Source organism: Sminthopsis crassicaudata, chromosome 5, assembly GCF_048593235.1.
Source record: "Sminthopsis crassicaudata isolate SCR6 chromosome 5, ASM4859323v1, whole genome shotgun sequence".
NCBI classification, from domain to species: Eukaryota; Metazoa; Chordata; class Mammalia; order Dasyuromorphia; family Dasyuridae; genus Sminthopsis; species Sminthopsis crassicaudata.
The window spans coordinates 300,836,905-300,854,889 of NC_133621.1; the positions used below are offsets into that span (position 1 = coordinate 300,836,905).

A 17,985-nucleotide genomic window follows, 5' to 3' on the forward strand; every position below is an offset into this window, starting at 1 on the left:
AAAGGGCCTGGGCAAAATGGAGCTTTCGCCGGGGAAGTGATGGCATTTTTAAAGGGTTTTGTGCAAATGACTTGCGTCTGTTGTCCAAACACAGGGGGAGTTGACGGATGAAAATCTGGTCATTGAAAAGGGATTTGACAAAATTCCCCCTCCCCCCCTTAAATCTGCTGCAAAAATTTGCATAAATATAAATGGCTTTGCATTCTTTCTGCTGCTAAGGCCGACAAAGGAGGAGGGAGGCAGCAGGAGCAGGCAAAGCCTTCTCCCTAACCCCCCTCCCTTTTTTAGCAGGCCCTCCTTCCTAGAGGGATGGAAACCTCAAAGACGGTGGAGGGGGGTGGAGGGGGGGGTGTTTTTGAAACCTAAGGTGGGAGCCCAAGGAAGGAATGGGCAAGGTTTGGCTGTGGAGACTGGGAGCTGGGAGCCAGCCTCCTGTGTTTGTTTGTGTGTGTGTGTGAGTGTGTGTGTGTGTGTGAGTGTGTGTGTGTGTGTGTGCGCACATACGTACATACATCCTTAGCCCGCAGCTTGCCTGCACTCCTGCTTTCATTTTCTGTTCAAAAAGGTGCCACCAGATGCGAGGTTAGAAATAAACACCGTGTCTGTGCAGATTTGAGGCTGTCCTGCCTCGAAAATGCCCTCTCTCTCCCTCAGTTTCTCTGCGTTTTTCAGGGCCTCCTCCATTTCCTACCCGAATCGGTGCTTTCGATTCAATTACGCTCTGGAATCATGAGGGGCTTTCTCTTTCTGTGGCACAGCTCTCCGTGTGTGGTAACGAACTCATTTTGCCCACGCAGCCATCCGGGAACGGTTCGGGGGGCTCGGGTGAACAATTAGGTGTATGTGAGCTTGTCAGTGTCCGTTGAAATTGTGCATCGCCTGAAGTTTAAATTCCATTGGTCTTAATGCCGTATTCTAGCGGGAGGATTAAAAAAAAAAAAAAAAAAAAAACCCTGCAAACTCGCTTTCTGGGAGCAGCCTCCCCCTATCATTGTGAGAGTGTGATGTAATGCTCCTTCCTCTGTCTGGTGGGCTGAGAGAGGATTATAGTTTTGTGCTGTGGCAGTGAGAATGCCCCCAACCCCCATAGCAACACAGCCCAGCTTCCCAGAGGTCTTATTCCCCGGTGTTTCTGTATTTGTAGCCTACTGATTTATGCAGTGACACATTTCTGGAGAGGAGGCTGAGAGGGACTGTTCATCTAAATCTGTTAACAAAGCGGAAATTCCATTTAGAAATCTAGATCTTTCAAGGATGCAGCCAGACCCAATTGTCCGAGGCAGATTGGTTCTATAGGCACTAGATCTGATGGATGGAGAATGAGATTATTACATTTTTTTTTAACGTTTTCTTTCAATTTAGTCACTTACGATGTTCTCCTTGGGCCTGAAAATATTAACAGAAGAGGAGAAAAAAAGGTTGGAATGTTTAAAAAAAAAATTGACAGCCTGGGGAAGGAAAAGGGTGTGTAGTGATTTCAAAAGAAGCTTTATTCAGTTAGAATGGCTTGGCCCCCTTGTGCAGAAAATGGTTTACCTCTTGGACAGAGTCTTGTTTATGGATGGAGGATGCAGTTATAGGTTAATGCTAGGCTTTCTGTTTAATTTTCACCAAAAATTAAAAGAATTAAAGCTCACCAGATTGATGGGTTTTTTCTTTTATTAAGCAGTAGTAAAGGAAGGAATGACTTTTTTTTTTTTTTTTTTTTTTTTTGGTTTGGGTATTAGGAATATTCTACCATTTTCTTCTCCATCACATTGGAAAGAATAGTGGGACTCTTATACCAGACCAAGGTACTCTGCAACCATCTTGGCTCATTCTTCTTGATGATGGTTTTTCTGGATTTAAAAAAACGACAAATAAAAAAAAAAAGGGAGAGAAGACTGTATTATGGACTTAAAAATAACTGTAATTTTTATGTCTTTGAAAATGAAAGTACTTATTTGGGGATATTCTCTTGCTAAATGCATAGTTTATCTCTGAGGACTAGAGATGAGTTGATGAGGGAAATGGTGTACTCTTTGGGGTTTAATTGGGGGGGTGTTTTACCTTTTTCTTGCTTTGTGCAGTAGGCAAACATTTGGACATTGGTTTGTTGCTTTGAATTAAGGTATGCTTGTTCTTTGGACAGGAAAAAAAGGGAACAGGAAATTGAAAATGATCATACTAGGGTACAAATTTAGGATAGCACATTCAATTAACAAAATATTGTTTTGTCCAGTTATTTATCATAATTTTTTTCATTCAGTAGAGGCTTCTTGAATATTAGAAAAAGAAGATTGTTTAATTGCCACTAGGTTCTTAGCAAAAACACTTGAAATCTTTTGATTGTAAGTAGTTTCAGAACAGGAGCTGCCATTTTGGATTTTTTTCTGGACACAAATCCTGATGGCAAAATTTTAAGAGTGTGATTCCAAGGTATTTAAAAATGGGTGATGGATGGTTTTGTGCAAATGAACTATTTAAGTGTACAGTTCTCTTTTTTTCTCCTTAGAGGATGGTGATCTTGGAGTGTAAGCCAAAGGCTTGAAATTTTTTAATGGCAGATGACATCCTGAAGAAATGATGAGGTTTTGGAAAACTGGATAGTCACTGAGTTTTAAAAAATATTAAAGATGCTAATTTCACTTGTTATTCTTTTAGTCTCCTGCACAGCCAAACTCCTTAGATTTAATCCTCTGATGATTATTGGATTGGTATTCAAAAAAATACCTAGTATTGGTGGTGATTTCTTAGAAATAAATGATAGTGTTGTCAGATATTGAACTTAAAATAGTTCAGAAAAATCCTAATAAGTGATCTAAATAACTGTTCTTCCACTAGCAAATGGCACTTAAATCTGCAGTATTTTAGAAGAAACTGTTTTACTCCTAGTTGAAATTTCTTGTCAGTTGAACTAGCTTCTGGTCTGGCTTTGAATGAAGTTTTATATTGGCCTTTTATTATCCTGTGGTGCTAGAAAGTTAGTACTTTAAGAATAAGTTTAGAAATATTGAAGAAAAGACTTGTATCTGAGAGGACTTGTATGCAAAAATAGTCAGATAAAGAAGCTCCTATTGTAAGATAACCTTGGGTGCATTGTACTTTATATTCTTTATATTCTATGCTAGAATCATTTCAAGGGCCCACCTATCCTGGAGGGGTTAGATGGTGGAAAAAATAAATAGATCCCTGCCTCTTATTTATTGTATGAATTTGGACATGTCACTTGACTTTCTTTGGACTTTGTTTCCTTATTTGTGAAATGATGTGCTCAAACAAAAGGATCTTTAAGGTGCCTTTTGGGTCTGTGTCACAAGCATTGATTTCATCCATGTGGGCACATTTCTTCCACCAGCATATTTTGCTTTCCAATAAGGTTACTTTCTACTGGGGGGGGGGGGGGCATGCTGATAAATCTGCCCAACTGAGAGTAAATCCCAAAGCAGGCTGGGTTTTGTTGTTGTTGGGGAAGGCTGGGGAGAAGGGAGGAGGCTTGCTGTACTTGGAAGCCTCAGGAAAGGCTCTCTAGAAGGTGGCCTTGGAGCCAAGCCTTGAAGGAAGCAGAGAGGAGCTACACAGGTATGTGGCAGGGGAAAGTCACGGCCAAGAAAGGACAAGAATTCTGATATGCTGGTCTGGGTGGAATGAAAAAGTAAGTGAGGAGAGGTGATCCATATGTAATCAATTCTGAATCATGGGTTGAAGGCAGATTTTTTTTTTTTTTTTTTTTAACACCAATCCAACAAGATTTAGCAATTGATTGCAGAGGCAATAGGGAGCCAGGGAAGCTTCTTGAGTGTAACAGTGGCTTGTCGTACTGATGTTTTAGGAATGACAACATGGTTTCCATAAGGATTGATTGAGGAGGTAGAAGTCTCAGTATAGGGATTAAATTTAGGAAATAGTCCAGAAGAAAGGCAATGAGAGCTTGTACCAGGAGTGACAGTAGCATGGGTAGAGAAAGAGGGATGAGATAAAAGGTGTGTGTGGGGGAAGCTAAGATCATTAAAACTTGACAACTAGCTAATTGGCACAAGGGATGACAGATGAAGGGGAAAACAGGCCCAAGTGGAAGCATAGTGATTTCCTGACAAAAATGAGAAAGTGAAAAAGGATGGAGGGGAGGGATAGGGGGAAAGGTACTGAGTTCTGTTTGGGGTACATTGAACCTGAGATACCTCTGGCACATCCAGGGATGTACTTGCTCCTTATCCCATCATTTTCTCCATCTCACCTCTTCTTTTTCCCCCTTCCCTTCACCTCATCACTTTCTTCTTTGCTCCACTTTTCCTCTTCCTCCATTTCTTCATTTTCTTTTAGACACACAGCTAAAGGCCCACTTTCCCTGGGAAAACTTTCCTGATGAGTTCCCCACCTGCTAATGTTCTTCCTCCCTGACTCAACTAGCACAAAGTTTGTGGGGTAGAGATTGCAAGAGACCTAATGGGAAAAGGTGGTGCTTTGGTTAAGCACCAAAGACAAGGTTTAGTGCGAGCAGGTGGAGGGCCAATCTGTCTGGCCCAAGGAGTGGGGGAAAGGGAGCAACCTACAGTCAAGCTGGCCCAGCAAGGGCCTTCCTTAGGGTGCTTGAACCAGGCAACTGGGAGTCTCTAGAACCCATAATGGGCTCTAGAATAGCATGATTTGATGGCACTCAAGAAGCAGCTAATGGCTCAACCTTAAGCTGATGCGTTTATGAAAAGATTAGAGAATAAGGGTTCTTAGATTGGGGGTCCACAGACCCCAAAGAAGTTTGTGTAAAGTTTAGGAATCTGTGAACTTGGACGGGACAAAAGTAACCAAAAGGTAACTTGGAACCAGATTATAAATGACATTTAACATGCATGTCAAAATATTACAATTTAATAAGTCTCTTTTATAATCGCCTATTATTTAATGCATTTAAAAACATGAGAATGGGCCCATATGCTTTATCAGACTTCCAGAGGGACCCAAACAAAATAGAAACCCCTCTTAAAGAGAAAAGCAAAGAGGGCCTAAGACTGAGACCTCAGATTCACCAGTTGCTCTGTTGGCCAAATGGTGATGAGCACCTTCTTGAGCTTGGGCTGGTCCTCAAAGAGCAGGGTTGCACAGTCAGTTTCTAGGCCTTTCCAGATTGGGGAGAGGGGGTGCTTTTCCCTGGTGGGGTGTCCTCCATGACTCCTCCCTCCTTTGGGGCCCATGGGCCCAGCCTTCCCAATTCTATTTAGGTCTGCACCAGTCCTCAGCCACCAGCCTAATCGCTTCCTGCTGGAAATATTTCATGATCTTTCTCATTCTTCTTCTCCCCTGAAGTTTGCCTCCTCTCCAGTTCATCTACTCAGCGGCCAAAGTGTTGGTGTGCTTCCTTACTCAGTAAACTTCAGTGGCTCCCTGTTTCTCTGTAGGATCAAATTGTTCACTGTTGAGCATCTAGTGCCTTTCACAACCTGCTTCTAGCTTACCTTTTAGAGCCTCTTCCCAGATCTTGTCATCCACCATAAGGTGCTCTCTGTTGCTTGTTTCTTGTCTTTGGGTTTTTGCCCAGATTATCTTCCATTCCTAGAATCCATCTTTTCTTCAGCTTCTTTTGCAGTTAAATTCAGGAGCTACCTCATACTAGAAACTTCCCCGGTTTGTGTCTGCCCCTTCTAGATTTCCCCAGGATTTACTTTACACATTAGGTATGTACTTTCATATGTAAATATTATTCCTTCCTTGTTCTTGAAAGACAAGTCCTTTTCATGTGCTGAGCACACTGCAGGCACTTCATAAATGCTTGTTGAGTGATTAATAGGACTTTGTATTCAGTGCTACTTGATTTGAACTTTCAGCTTCCTAAAGAAAAGGGGGAGGAGGCTCATTTAGGTGATTGTGGGATTTCATTGGCACCCCAGTTTGTGCTTTGCTCTGGGCACAGACTTCCAAAAGCAGGTCACCTACACCTTCCTGGGAGGCATGAAAGTGAGCTGTCATTAATGTCCTCTTCGCTCATTTTAAGATGATTTTGGGGGGTACATTCTTTTTTCTTATCATGATTGGATTTGATAACACCTCTGTCTCTTGATCCAGAGACTTGATTTTTGTTTTGGGGGGTTTTGTGTGTGTGTTTTTCTAATATTTATGTCTTTGGAACCACCCATACTCAGCAGATCTCCTTTTGTGATTAGGACTGAGGAACAGTCTTTGGATTGCCAGGTGAGCCTGTGGCCTTAGTGGGCCGGGGAAGGGTCAGCAGGTGCCTCTGATGAGGAAGATGCCCATTTATATTGCCCTGCCCTGACCTGGACTTGAGCTCAACAAACATTTTTTGACTATCTCTACATCCTTATCTTATTCGTTGAATGAATGAACCGGCTATGGCTCTTCTGCGTTGGTCTCACTGGCCAGAGAAGAGTAGCTCTACATGTTGGGCATCTTCACTCCTTCCTAACCCCGGGGGAGAAAGGGATCCTTTTTGATTTAGCTTTATGTTGTTCTCCCCCTCCCACCCTCTTTCCTCTCAGCACTTAGCACAATGTTCTGAACACAGCAAACTTTTATTAAACATTTTGTTGAATAACTAAATGCGTATTCAAGAAGATGGATTTATCTGTTTTGTAGAAGTCATTAATAATAAATATGTCATGGCAAATGAAGTGACTGGAGTGCAAATAGCCGATATTTAATGGTATGAGGGGGAGAATAAAAACTCCTAAAACTTAGCACTTACCTCAACTTCATATGTTCTTGGTATCACCCTAACCGGGGGGGAAAGGCATTTATGATTCCCCAAAGATTCTCTGCCCCTTTTCCATGCTTGTCAATCATATATTCAGCTGATCTCAGTGAGCATCAGCTGCATAAAAGACAGTAGTGATGCAGGAGGTGCTTTGTCTGTTTTTGGTGTTTTTTTTTTTTTTTTTTTTTTTTTTTTTGGTAAAAGTTCCTGACTTCTTTCAGGCCCCGGGACGGTACCCTGTGCACTTTGTGGGACTCCTGATCAATATTTGGGCTGGAAAAAAAAAAACTGACTGAAAATTGGCATTTTAGATGAGAAAGGAAGCTATACAGAAGCCTTTTTTTTCTTACATATTTTGATGATGTTCTGAATCTATTCTGATATATTCAATTTTGTTGACAATCTGATCATTTAAAGCTATTTTCGCCTCTGAGAAAGCACTCATGTAACATTTTCATAGATCCCCTAACTTTCTAACCAGTAGAAAATGCTGCTTCTTCATTTTATAGACTGCTACTAAAAGAATTTTGGTGGCATAGGAGTTGCTTTCATTTCATGAAATGAATATATTTTAGAATTTTTGAAAAATACCTTTGAACGTTTTCTTTAAAAACTCAGGAAATTATTGATTAAAGAAATCCTATTCAGTTTTTTTTTTAAATGATGAACAGTGGATTAAGTGAGTAGGTGTGTCCATTCACAAAATACCTATGAATCTTGTTAGTGTGTAGAGCTATGACTGTTGTGGGGGCATTGTAGAGATTGCTAGGATACCCTTACTTTCAGAGGACTCTTCTGGTAGGTCTAGAAGGTAGAGATTAGAATAACCAGAAAATCGAGCCTTACATGTGCCCAATACCATGAATGGTACAGATGAGTTTCTGTAACCTTTCTGAGGCAGAAGAATCCACTTCTGACTTGGCGTGGTCAAGAAACACTTTGTATTTGTCTTTTAAGGAGTTTGATGTGATGAGATTGAAAGGAAAGACATTTCTGAGGAAGGGGATGTCATGAACAGAATCATGGGGGTTGGCCGTGTTCAGGCACACCAGTCGGTTTGCTTTATGTTCCCCTTCTGCCATCTTTCTTCTTCTCGCCCATCTGGTCATTAACCAAACTGTTTCAGGCCTTTGGTGTTTCTGGTCTCCCTTCAGGTCTGGCCCCAGACTATGCCTCCCCCACATAATTCACCTTAAATGTGGGGGAATCCTGTTGCTTCTTTGCTCAAAAAGTTCTTGTTGCCCCTGGTATCCAGCATACACTTGTGATGTTGAAAGCCTTGCTTGTAAGTCTTGTTTGTGCCCACCTTGCCAGACGTGGTGGATGTTCTTCCCGATCCCACAATGTTAGTGCAGATCCCTGCCTGCTTGCTTGGCCTCCCGCCCCACAGTCCGTGCCCCTCTAGGTGCCTTTGCCCAGGCTATCCCCCTCCTCACTGCTGCCTCACAGAATCTCTGGCTTCCTTCCGAGCTCTGCACCTCACCTCCTAGAGGAAGACTCCCATGTCCTAAAGTTCTTTCCCATCGACTTCTCTGTGTGCATGTTGTTTCTCTGATAGTGTCTTTTTGCCACTTGGTCCCTGGCAGAGAGGAGGCACTTAATACAATGAAGATTAGTTGAAAGTTGATGAAGGGGATAGTAGAGGGAGTTGAAGCTGGGCATGGGGGAGCCATTGAGGGATCATGAGCAAGGGGAGTGACCTAATCAAAATAGTATTGTTGTTTTTTAAATAAGTCTGGTAGCAATGTGCGGGATGGATTTGAGAAGACAGACCTGTTAGGAGATGGTCACGATTGTGCTGGCTTGAAAGCTGGGGCCAGAAAGAATGGATGGTTGGGAAGAGACGTTTCAGAGGGAGGAATTGGTATGACTTAATGATACATAGTGGAGGAAGGAGGAGAAGTCAATGATGATTTCTGAGTTTTTGAACCTTTTGGGGGGAAAAGAAGCCTGAGTTTAAGAGAAGAGATGATGAATTCATTTTGGCCGGGTTAGGTCCAGGTTCTGTAAGAGGATTCATAAGGGAAAGCTGAAAAAAGGGGCTGGGGTTCTCACCAATGGCCATGAGACTGTGGGATGTGGGAGATAAGAGTGAAGCCTTGGGAGTGGTTGTGGTTTCTTGGGGGAGAGCATAAAAAATTCTTTTTTAGTCCTTCAGGGATCTATAATTTCTTCCCTGTTGATATTTCCTTTATTGATGAACTTCAAAAAACACTGTAGGTAGATGGTTATATGTTACTATGGTCCAAAAAAATGGGCTCACCTGCTGTTTTACCTCCCCAGTAATTAGCCTCTCTGAGTCTGCAAGCATATGGATCACAGCTAGAGCCGTACTCCAAACCTTTCTGGTTTATTAGGACCAGCAGAGTCACATAGCTGTAAAAATCCCCAGGTCAGCTACACAGCAAGGCATAGGCATTAAGGGCAGGGAAGAGAATATAAGAATAAATGATTGGTCCAAGTTGAGGTTTAGAAAGCCTGTGGCATAAGGACAGGATGTGGGTGTTTGTTTGGGGATAAAAACACCCCTGAGACCTTAGTAGAAAGTTGAGTTTGTGTGAGTGAATAGTGTGACCTAACAATTCTAAGTCAGCTAAAGGGTTTCTTTGTTTTGGTAACATATCCAGGGCATTGATAAGGAGAGTTGTCAGGGACTCTGAATGTGGAAGTGCTCTCCTTCAGGGCAGATCAGTATCACATATGGATGGATAATCTTGGAGCACATGACATGTCCAGGGTCAGCAAGCTAGTGTGTGTCAGCAGGTGTCCTTGAACCTGGCTCTTCTGGACTTTCAGGCCAGCCCTCTACTCCTCTGAACAAGCAGCAGACCCAGCTGTACTTGGACCTGCTCTCCCCTCAGTGCTGGAGCTGCTTCCTCCTGCATCCTCTTCATCTTGTGGCCTTTTTTTCCTACTTTTATCCTACTACAGGTCTTCCATCCCCCTGCCCCTAGGAGGGCTTTCCTCAAGACCCTTTAACATCCCAAGGTACCCAGTTCTTTGCTCACTTAGTCCACATGTTATCTCCTGCCGTTTCCAATCCTTCATTTCTTGGACAATATCATTTATGCCGCTTTTGGTTTCATTTCCAGTCAATATGGTCATATTGAGTTTATTTGGATGAGAATCTCAGAACCTTGACAGTTAATAGTTTCACTTCATCATCCTATCTAGAGTATTCTACCTCATTGAAGACACCACATTTTGGGAGAGAGTTTGGCAAACCAGAGCATTTCAGAGGAGTGAGGAATCTAGAAATCAAGTCATATAAGGAAGAATGGGAAGAACTACATAGATTTAGAGAAGAGAAGACTTGGGGCAGACCATGACATCTTCAAATAAAGATGCCTCTTGAATGAGGCCTTCAGGGCCATGGAGAATAATTGAAGCCATAAAGGAAAGAAAGTCTGCATTGAACAAGTGCCCACAACTCTGCTAGGAATAGAAAGATACTCCCCTTCTTACACTGTTCCTAGCTCCCCCCACACACTGACAAATGAAACCCTGCTCTCCAGGACCCTAGGAGTGTGGCCCATGAGAAATCAAAGCCATCTCAATAAGCAATGGAGGGCTCCATACTCATTTCAGTGTCCTGGAGATCATTGCTTCAGGTACAGGTCAGGTGAGCCACCTTTTGATTCTAAGATAGAAGTTGGATCCAGTTTAGAATGTAGAAAAATACCCACATATGAAAGAAAGTTGATTAAGGAATAGTGAGAGAGGTCAGAAGGTAAATTAAGGGAAGAACTTCTGAAGGCTGAACTACATTAAAGTTGTACATTTTGTGGAAGCCAAGGAGAACCCTAGATTTGGCCTTTGCTCAGGCATTGGGAACAGACCTGTCTTTACTCAGGATGATTAGTAAGAAGTGAAGGAAATTCCCCTTCTCTGGACAACCAGAATTCAGAGATCAGACATTGGAAGGATTTAGTCTTAGCTAAGTTTGGTTGTTCAGTGAGAAACATGTTTGGTGGCTCCCCAATAAGGGGATTGTCTGTTAGTTGGAGTTTTTTGAGAGGCGTGATATACGTGCAGCTTCCAAACCGCATGGAATGGACAAGAGGACCATGCCCCAGCCCTATTCCCACGCCAGGCACGAGCAGACTTTCAGATATGGTGTATGCTACTCATTTCATCTGCTCTTGTGATACTCTTTCCCCTTCCCCTCCTGCTGCCCCCAACCCCACTCTGGTTGTCCCTCTTCTTCTGCCCCCTGCCCTGGGCGTCATGTATTATGAAGGATGATTTTCATACGTAGCATATGGAATCAGCCTCATTAATTTAGAGTCTCACTAACATAGTCAGTTTTCTGAGGCAGTGAAGGGTAAAGCGAGAGCAGGTCTCGAGCTCTTTGTGGCCAGTCATAGGTGCCTTGTGCTGCCAGTGTTGGTCTATGATAATGAGAGCCTGCATTTAGGGATCCCTCTAGGGTTGATTACAATGCAGTTTACACCCATTATCTCATTTCATCCAGGGTTCATGTGAGCAGTGCTTATCAGTAGAGGTCACTTGCAGCCACATGGGCTCCAGCACAGTCCTGGGAGCCACAGTGTTGAACACTTTCCTGTATGGCCTCTCTCTGTTTTCCCTTCTTCAGGTGGAGTTTGCTCCTCTTGTCCAACAACAACAGAAGGCTTGTCTGATTGCTTTTAGTCTTCAGTAGCCTTGGGGTAGCTAAGCAGCTGTAGGTTCTATTAATAGGGGAGAGAAGTTAAAATGGGGTTCCTAATCTCCGTTAGTGAACTTTAAAAAGTATGCTGATAAATGGGGGTTCCTAACCTCTAGCAGTGAACTTTAAAAAATATTTTGATAATTATTTTATCTTAATTGATTTCTTTTGTGATCCTTTGTATTTTATTTTATGTATGTAATGATATTCTGAGAAGGACTTGGTAGGGTTCTACAGAGTGGGTTGGGGTGCCACACCAAAGTTAAGAATCCCTCTAGTAAAAGGAGACTGGAAGGAGAGAGCGGGGCGCACCAAGCCGGCCCTCCGGGTCCACTTGTGGTTGCCCTTCCCTGTTGTCATGGCTGTTCTGATACAGAAGTGAGTCACCTTGACCCCTGCCAGGCCATTGTATTATTGCTCTTGGCTTCCCTGCCCAGCAAGAGGCTTTCTCTGACCTAGGTTCCCTTTTGGTGTGTGTGTGTGTGTGTGTGTGTGTGTGTGTGTGTGTGTGTGTGTGTGCGCGCGCGTGTGCACGTATGTAGCAGCCTAGGGAGGCTGGGGACCTAGAGGCAGACCTCCAGAGATTGATCAGATATTTTATATTCTGCGTGGTGTTCCTTGTGCTGGGTTGCAATTATAATTTGTTCAAATAAATGACCGTTATTTCCTACAAATTTGATAGTGGTTTGTACGTAAAATTTATATACAATGTAAACATGCCACGTACGTGGGTCTCATTGTATCCTCTCGTTTATGTGTAGAGAAATACGATGTCTACAGTTTTTCCTTTTCTTTCTTGGAATACCTTGCACACAGTAGGCATTTGAGAAATGTGAATGCCAGATTTGGTTTACTTTATTGGCTCTCTAGTACAGGACTCTTCCAACTCTTAAACTTTTCCAATTCGTGACCCCTCTTAGTCTGAGAAAGTTGTACATGCCCCCACCTGGAATCTGAGCCAAGGTGCTTCTGGCAGTGTCAGTGCATGTGCAGTGCAAAGTGCCCACAGTGAAGGCGTGCGACGAACACGGACAAGCCCGCCAGAAACACGGATTCATTATGCATTTGATTTTTAATTCATTCCTGGTTGTTGCAATTAGAAACTTTATCTTAGTGCCAAATTCTCTGCAGCCCCTACATTTAGTAAGGTGACCCTATGTGATGTCATGACCCACAGTTTAAGAAACTTTGCTCCAGTATCAACGAGGAGTTTCTCCATCACATGGACCCCGTGGTGGAGTGTTCATGCTAATTCCTGTGATGTCTCCACAGCCCCATTGATATCGCATGAGCTAAGTGACTAGCTCCTGAACCTGAGTGTATGGCCTTCACTTCTGCTTCGGTTCCTTACTCTGAAGTGGCAGGAACATCCCCGGGGGGGGAGGGGGGTTACACATTTTAGGGCAGGTTCTGTGATTGGACGTTGGAGAGCCCCAGACCTGAGGGAATAGAATGAGGATTCAGTGACTCCCAAAGAGGCCTCTCTTGTTAGGGTTGGAGTAGGCAGGCCGAGCACAGTGAGACAGATCTGCATTCACAGAAGCAGGAGCACTGAGGCCATTGCTACTGGAGTCATCCCTGGAGGATCATGGCAGTGCCAGAGAGACTGGTCCTCTCTGTCTGGGCGGGTTTGCAGCAGGCCTGCAGAGAGCCTAGAACTGGCTCCGGGGTGGCCATCCCTGCGCCGCCACGTAGGAGATGTAGGACCTTAGACACAGCATGAAAAACTGGCAGGATTATCCCTGTGTTCTTTACCTTCTAGGGTGTTTGTGAAGATAAGGGAGAGCATGAACGCTTTGTGAACCTATCTAAATGGCAGTATATCTGTCAGATGGAATACCAACAGAAATCCATCTTCCTGGGGTGCCCAGAGTGCCTCTAAACAAGATCCTGAGGTGTTTGTGCTACAGACAAGGCTCGAGCCGGTGCCTGAGAAAAACAACTTACTATGTTTTGTGAAAGAATGTCTGTGAATAAGGGTACGGTTAGTAATGGATCCCTGTTTTAGGAGGTGCTGTAATATTAGATGCTCAAGCTAGGGAATTTGGGGACCATGGATCAGTCAACAGATCTTTAGTAGGTGCTCATTGCATGGGATTATAGACAAAAGCAAAATGATCTCTCTTCTAAAAGAGCTTATTTCCAGTCAGAAAAGAGTGCATATGGTCATATAAGAAATAACTGTAGATAATGGGAGAAGGGGTTATAGAGGAGGGCCTCAGCACCCATACAGGTCAGGAAGGGCTTCATTTAGAAGAGACTCTTTAACTGAGCCCTGAAGGAAACATTTATTAAAGGAGAGCGTTTATTCTAAGCATGGCCGAAAGCCAGGACAAGAAGCGAGACAGGATTCTCCTGTATGGAGAACCACAAGTTTGTATAGGCTGTGTTTTTGTGTAATAAAGCTGAGAAGGTAGATGGAAAGGAATTTTATTTTAGGTCCAAATAGAGAAGTCTGTATGTGATCCTATGGGTAACAGGAAGCCTGGGAAGTTATTGACTAGGGGAGCGAGACCTGAACTTTATGAATATCATTTTGGGAAAATTTCAGATGTAAGGCCAAGATGTACATTAATTAAATTGAATAAATTAAAAACAAGCACATTAATGCACTGAGCGTATGCTTCAGTGTGCATTCTTCAGAGCATTTTCCACTGGGTCCTTTGGAATTTTCTTGGGTCATGGTATTGATCCAAGGAGTTAGGTCTTGCCTAGCTGATCATCATTAAAATGTTGCTTTTACTATGTACAGGGTTCTCCAGATTCTGTTCACTTTGTGTTACATTAATTCAATTAAGTCTTTCCAGGGTCTTTTGAAGTTGTCCTTCTTGTCATTTCTTAAATCACCAGTTTTTTCGGTCACAATCACATGCCACCAATTGTTCAGCCATTCCCAGTTGATGGGCATCCACTCAACTTCCGATTCTTTGATCTCTTTGGGATACAGAACTAGTAGGGGTATTGCTGGGCAAAGGGATAAGCAGTGTCTGTTTTTATTTTTCCCAAATCCCCTTCGATATTTATCACTTTTTCTGTCATGTTAACCAATTTGATAAGTATGAGGTTGTACTTCATTGTTTTCGTCTGCATTTCTCTACTTATTAATGATCAAGAGCATTTTTTCATGTGACTACTGATAACTTTGATTTCTTTTTCCAAAAACTGCCTGTTTATAATCTTTCACTATATATCAGTTGGGAAATGGCTCTTAGTTTTATAAATATTTGGAAAGTGAATCTTTCCCAGAGAAACTTGCTATAAAAATTTGTTCCCACTTTCCCGCTCTCCTAATTTTTGGTTTTATTGAGTTTGTGTAAAATCTTTTTAATTTCATGTAGTCAGAATTACTTTCCATTATTTTCTCTATCTCTTGTTTGATCATAAATTCTTCCCTTGCCATGAATCAGATAGGTAAAAATTTCCCTGTTCCTTAATTTGCTTATATCATCCTTTCTGTCTAAATCATATACCCATTTTGGTTTGGAGTGTGAGATGGTGGTCTATGCCTAATTTCTGCCAAACTGCTCTGCAGCTTTCTCCAAAATTTTTGTCAGATAGTGAGTTTTCCCCGCCAAAGTTGGGGAATTAGATTACTTATGGTCATTTACTATTGCATAATGTGTACCTAATGTATTCTGCTGATCCCACCACTCTATATCTTAACCATCACCAGATTGTTTTGATGAATGCTGCTTTACTATTTGAAGTCTGGTACTATTAGGCTACCTTCCTTCACTTTTTTCTCCACTGATCTTCTTTATATTTTGTCCTTTTGTTCTTTCAGATAAATTTTGTTATTTTTCTCTTTCTGTAAAACAAATTTTTGGTTGTTTGATTTGACACCCAATAAATAAATTAATTTAGGTAGAATTGGTATTTTATTAATTATTGGCTTAGCCTACCAATAAGCAGTGAATATTTCTTCAGTTGTTTAGAGCTAACTTTATTTATGTGAAAGTATTTCATAATTGTGTTCATATAGTTTCTGAAATTTTCTTGGTAGATAGACTCCCAAGTATTTTATATTATCTGCAGTTATTTTAAATGGAATTTTCCTTTCTGTCTCTTCCTCTTGGATTTTCTAAGTAATACATAGAAATGTTAGATCATTTATGTGGGATTTATTTTATATCAATTGTTTCAACTAGTTTTTTTGTTGTTTGTTTAAGACTCTCTAAGTATACCATCACATCTACAAAGAGTAATAGAGTAATATTGATAGGTTTACTTCCTCATTTTCTATTATAATTCTTTTTTTTTTTTTTGTCTTATTTCTATAGCTTGCATTCCTAATACAGCATTGAATAGTAGTGTTGATAATGGATATCCTTGCTTCAATCCTGACCTTACTGGGAAATCTTAATCATATGCTTTCTAGTTTTTTCAGTAAGGATGGATGTTGTATTTTATCAAAAGTTTTTTTTTTCATCTGTTGAAATAATCGTATGATTATTGTTGATTTTGTCACTAATATGATCATTATGCTGACAGTTTTCCTAATACTGAATCAGAATTCTTTCCCTATTTCTTTTCCAAATAGTTTATATAGTATTAGGATTACTTATTGCTTGAAAGGATCATATAAACATTCTGTTTCCTCTGTTAATTTGAACAATTTATAATATTCATCCATTTCACTTTGTCATTTTTACTGGTATTTAATTGGACAAAATATCTTGTAATAATGGCTTTGATTTCATCTTCATTTGGTGGCTTATTTTACCCTTTTCATTTTTGATACTGGTAATTTGATTTTTTATTTTTTAAATCAAATTGACCAATGAGCTATCATCTGCTTTGTTTGTTTTCATAAATCAGCACCTAGTTTTACTTAATACTAAAGTGTTGTTGGGTTTTTTTAATCTTCTATTTTGTTAACCTCTACTTTGATTTTCAGGGTTTTCATTTTGATGTTTAATTGGGGAGTTTTAATTTGTTCTTTTTCTATTTTTTTTAATTGCATACCCTCTTCATTGATATATTTTTTTCTTTTATTGATGTATGCCTTTAGAGATACAAATTTTCCCCAAATACTGCTTTGGTTGCATGTCACAAATTTTGGTGTGTTGACTTGCCATTCTCTTTAATAAAATTATTGTTTCTGTGATTTGTTTCTTTACCTACTCACTCTTTAGGATTAGATTAGTTTTCAATTAATTTTTTTTCTATGCTTCCATGGTCCTTTATTGACTATAATTTAATGCATTATGTTCTATAAAAGGTACATTTAATAGTTCTGCTTTTCTACAACTGGTTGTGAGTTTTTTAATCTTTAATTTTTAATTAAACCCTAAGACCTGGTCAAAGGACCATGTACAGCCAAGAAAAAGGTGTATTTCTTTCTATTCCCATCCATTTTTCTCCAGAGTTCTATCATATCTAACTCTTCTAAAATTCTTTTCACCCCTTAACTTCTTTCTTACTTATTATTTTATGGCTAGATTTATCTAGTTCTGAGAGGACAAAGTTCAAGTTTCTCACTAATATAATTTTACTTTTGATTTTTCTCCTGTAACTCATTTAATATTTCCTTTGCAGATTTTGCTGCATATGTTTAGTATTGCTATTTATTGTCTCTGGTACCTTGTGGCAAGATATAGTTTCCCTGCACTTCTCTTTTAATTAAGTTTGGTTTTGATTTTGCTTTATCTAAGATCATGATTTCTATCCCTGCCTTTTTATGTCTGCTGAAGCAATAATAGATTCTGCTCCAGGCCCTTATTTTTGCTCTGTGTATGTTTCTGTGTGTCTCTGTTTCAAATGTGTTTCTTGTAAATAATATATTGTTGATTCTGGTTTCTAATCCATTCTCCTATCTACTTCCATATTATGGTTGAGTTCACACTAGTGCATTGTTGATGGAGTTTGTGAGTCAGTATGGTCATTCTGGAAAGCAATTTGGAACTCTACTCAAAAAGTCACTAAAATTTGGTTCATCAAAGAGATCAGAGGATAAAAGAAAAGAATTCATATGTACCAAAAAATATTTTTTCTGTGTGCTTGTTTTGGGTTGAAACTTGAAAACTAAAGGAGTGCCCATCATTTGAGGAACGACTGAATATATTATGAAAAAAGCATGTGATGGAATACTGTTGTGTTGTAAGAAAGAATGAAAAGGATAGTTTCATATGATAAAACCTATATCAACTGATAAATGGGCAGAACCAGGAGAGCAATTTATACATAATAACAACATAAAGATAAACAGTTTTGAATGCCTTACGAATCATGATCAACAGAATGACCAGCCATGGTTCTAAAGGACCAAGGATAAAACATGCTATCACACCTACATATTTTGAACAAGACCCATGAAGAAATTTACTTTATTCATGACAAAAGTTTTATCATTTTTTTTTCTTTTCCTCCTGTTCAAAAGTTTTATTGTAGCTACATATTGATGCTGGGATAAAATAAAAAGTATTCATTCAGGCATTTAAGACCCTAACAGTTGGACTCCTATCTACTTTTCCTGACTTTTTCTTATTTTTTTCTAATTGTGAGGATAAGTGGGAGAGAGAGTGGTTGGTTTTTGTTCGTTAGAAAAATAAAATTTAATTAAAAAAAAAAGTGAGACAAGCAGAACCAGAAAAATTTATATAATAAAAGCATTGCAATGACAGACAGCTCT

General features: G+C 40.4%; 1 protein-coding gene across 5 annotated transcripts in view; it reads left to right on the plus strand.

Annotated features, from left to right (window-relative positions):
- Positions 1 to 17,985, plus strand: part of TNRC6B (trinucleotide repeat containing adaptor 6B) — a 206,005-nt gene that overhangs the window by 68,643 nt on the left and 119,377 nt on the right. The window lies entirely within an intron of this gene.